This window comes from Dermacentor andersoni, chromosome 7, assembly GCF_023375885.2.
Source record: "Dermacentor andersoni chromosome 7, qqDerAnde1_hic_scaffold, whole genome shotgun sequence".
Lineage (NCBI taxonomy): Eukaryota > Metazoa > Arthropoda > Arachnida > Ixodida > Ixodidae > Dermacentor > Dermacentor andersoni.
Window position 1 is genome coordinate 128,399,854 of NC_092820.1, and position 4,181 is coordinate 128,404,034.

Genomic DNA, 4,181 nt, shown 5'->3' on the forward strand with positions numbered 1-4,181 from the left:
GCTTTCTTTCTTCCCTAATAAAAGAACAATTGCATTTATTCTTTGAGTTCCGAATATCAGCAAGGTTTCGCTCAATCGGGTTTCGCTCAATGAATTGATGCCTAAATGCTCTTACTCACACCAAGGAAATGTGAAGACTTTTTATAGGAATAATTTCTACGTTCTGAGAATGTAACAGGCAGGGGGAAGAACATCAACGAATATTAAATTATTTTCAGTCTCTCCTTGGATTTGCAATGAAGTTATAGTCTGTTTCATTCAACTTCACTGTGCATGAATTAAATTATTGAAATGATAGAATAATATTTGCTGCACTTGATTCCCGAAGAGCAATGATACAATGCTTGCATTTACAGAGTTACTGTCTAGACACCCTTTTTGAAACCAGGCTTCTTAGAATAACAGAAGTAAAAATTATTGCTTTCCAAATGTTAAAGTAAAAACTTACGGATGGTATCCTTCAGAATTCTTGCGAGACAACGCTTAATTTTTTTAATCTCCCAACGAAACAGTTACACTTCATGTCAGCCAGTTTTAAGATACCCCAACAGGATAGTACAAGAAAAAGAATCCGAAGACACTTAAGCACTTCTAAGTTGGGAAGGCGAAATCATTATTGTCGAAGGAGACGCCGCCGAGTAGGCGTGTGAGTTAAAATATGAAAACGGTTGCACCCTTTTGGGTGTATATTTCTCCCACAACGATAACCTTCATCGGGCTTGCTTGCATTTTCCTCGGTTGAACACTCGGCCCTCACTACTTTCCTGTCGAGAATGCTGTGTCACGCTGATAACGCCGAAGCCGTACGTGACTTGGAACTACGGGTTTCGCAGCGTTAAGGCAATGAAATGCAGGAAATGCAGATGATTATTCTTGCGGCAGAAGATTAGCACCAAAGGGTGTAATTTTTTTTTATGCGAGCAAACGAGGGCATTGATACGCTTAGCCAACGCCTGTTAGACAGCACAAGTCCGGCGCAATGCGATCCTTCACGTCATGCTACCTTGTCCTACTGCTATAGAGTGTAATGGGGACGCTACTGAGTAAAGCGCAGTCATTTTGACGCCACCAGCTTCGTTACGCCGCGATTGGGAATCGAAATTTCGGTCCAAGTAGCATGTTCTCATAAAGCACAGTGCACAGAGTTGCTAGATAGGAAGTGCTAGTTTCACCCATTGGGTGAGACACTCGACTTCTGAGCGTGGGGTCGTATGTTCGAAACTCGCTGCCACCAAAGTTTTTCTTTTCCGGTCCACTGCGAACTCATTAACACTAGCATGGCGCTCTTTGGCCACACCTGGTCCTTGCGCCATTGAACATCAAATATTCATTCATTCATTTTCTCTTTCAATGTATTCTGTTTCATCATATATTACTTTCTTTATAGCGGTTACCGAGGTGAACTTACAACGCAGGCGGGAGCTTACGCGGGCAGTGGGCTCGCGGATAACACAGGCCTTCGAGAGCGATGGTGACGTGGCGTCGAGGCAATGCCCTCTTTTCTCACGTGACAGCTGGCACGCTAGCTTGGCAGCAGGTGTGTCGTTCGGTCCTCTGCTTCGTCGAGGTGCACACGTGAAATGGCGTGGCAGCCAATGAGAATTTAGGCTCTGTTTCTCTGTTAAAGACAATGAGTTCTTCGCTCAATGAGCCATTGGATGTTTGCGCCACTATGTCTACTTTTGTGACATTCCTTGGCTGCGTCAATATTTTTATAGACGTTCACGGGAGGAGAAAGCTTGAACTACAGCGGTTGTCTAGGCAATTTAAATGCGACGTTATTTAAACTGTGAGAATTCCGTGCGCATAATATTTTTGGAGTTCTCTTTCTTTTCGGTGCGGCTATCGGGATTATTCTTAGTGACGTGGCATTCGCTTTGTCCGATGAATTTCATACGCGTGGGTCTCACACCTCTGCTTGAGCGAACTGAAGCAAAACGGTATTCGTAGTAGTCACCACTCTATTACCGACACTGAGGTAGCACAGAACTTTCACGAAGAAGTAGATAGAGGATCGTTATCTAGGTTTGTATTCAGGTATTGGACGATGCCAGACACAACAAAGCGGACAATTATCAAACGACGAAACAACGATGACGCACTGCCAAATCGTTTTACGATGGAGCGAGGGTGGCGTTCGGCCTTTCGCCGCTAGAAGGAGCGTTGTGGACACGACACTACAGCTGCGCTAGCGGCGTTGGTGAGCTCCTGTGCTTAGGCATTGTTGTGAGGAGAAAGCGTAGTAAACATCGAACTAGCGTTATCTATCGTTTCGCTGGTCGCCGAGCAACGTTGACCATTCCCCTATGTTCTACTCTTGAGCACAATCGAAATGTGACGCCTGCAACGCTGCTGGCGTAGCTCATCAAGCCGTCGTTGTGAGACTTCGGGTATCTGCCAGTGTGCCACCCTGAGGCTGCTCCTTCTGCCCAGCGGGATGCTACCTGGAGTGTGTGCTGCGCCAACGTGTCAAACCCCGCGTATTGTGAGACACACCTTCCTAGAAGCGCTAAATCTAACTTTTTGTTTCTTTTAATACCTCCCGTTTCGGGCGAAACTGGCAAATGTTATTACTTTATGTGGTTGCACTTATCTGAAGAAATTCGAATTTCATTATGATAAGTTAACCACAAGGGCAACATAAAATTATTGGCATGCTACATTATTTTTTTCGGGTTCTTCTGATGCAGCCGAAACACTAGATAGCGGAAAGTTGACTGGACTATTGCCCGAGTTCATGTAGTTGCTGTCACAACATTTACGTTAGCAGCGGAGAAAATGATTGAATTGACGTGTATTGAAATGGAAAGGATGAATCGATGTGTATTTTTAACAATGCCTTCACCCGCCGTAGTTGCATAGTGGCTATGTCGTTGCGCTACTAAACCCAGCTGGGATCGAATCCCAGCACGACGGCCGCATTTCAACCGGAGAGAAACGGACAAATGCCTGTGTACCGTGCATTTGGGGCGCGTTAAAGAACCAGAGGTGGTAAAACTTAACTTTGAGTGCCCCACTACGACATGCGTCACAATCAAACCATGGTTTTGACACGTAGGGCCCCAGACTTTAGCTTTAATTTAACACAGCTATGGTGGGGTCTCGTGAACAATATCAAGAATAACCTGAAGAAATAGGCAATAAACCACGCACACTTACCTTCTCCATAAAAGAGGCAGCTTAGGCCAACGAGATGGATAAAAACTGGAAGTTTCATTGCGACGGGTTCAAGCAAGAAGACGGGCAAAATGTTGCACTACGAGGCTTTATATTGACTCAGTTCTCGTTCTGATGACGCGATATATGACTCGACGTGTTAACTACATGAATGTGTTTTTAACGCCTAAATGCGCGATTTTGTTCTCAGTCTCAATGGGACGTCATGTGTTCTATTACACTCACCACCTCTTTGCACAGACATAGGTCTGTGTAAAGCTGACGTCTTAGGTCTGTGCAACATAGGTCTGTGCAACATGCTGACGTCTTAAGAGGAGTGCGATTTGAATTTGACGTAGTTACCTCGCCTTAGCAGGCTTTTTTTATGTTCACCTTGTACGGATTGCGACAAACAATGGGCATGCGCTTTTTCTTCTTTTGTACGCGGGCGCTGAAATGTTACGCCCAACGGTGTTCTTTTGTGGAAATTTTGTCTATGTTGGTGACTAACACATCACATGTTTTTTTGAGGGCCATTAACCCTGTGATTTAGTTTTAATAGCCACCGACCTGGAAAAAGCAAGCTTTCGTTTTAACGCTGTCGCACGTTTTGCGAACAATAGTCGTGGCAAACCACACATTCGTTGATTAAATCATATGAAGCTGACTAAACCGTGATGCAAGTGGGATTGTCGGTTTTATGTTATGCCTTCATTGGCACAAACCTACGGCATGATGTCAAAGTAACTTTTATGAGACGTTTCTGACTGTTTAAGTGAATATAATGGTTGTGAAAAAGAACTGATATATAGGCACTGCCCCTGCAGGGGCATGTGGCAAAGTCTGAGGTGTTACTACAGCGCCGTTCATTCTTAAGCTAATGACAAGATTGAGATCATGTGTAGCATACAGTACGAAGATGTGGTCTTTCGTTATTTTTGTTCTTTTCTTATCATCAGAGGTAGCACGTACGAGATTTCCACGTCAACGCGTTTGATCGGCAGAGTATGACGTAGAGAAAGATG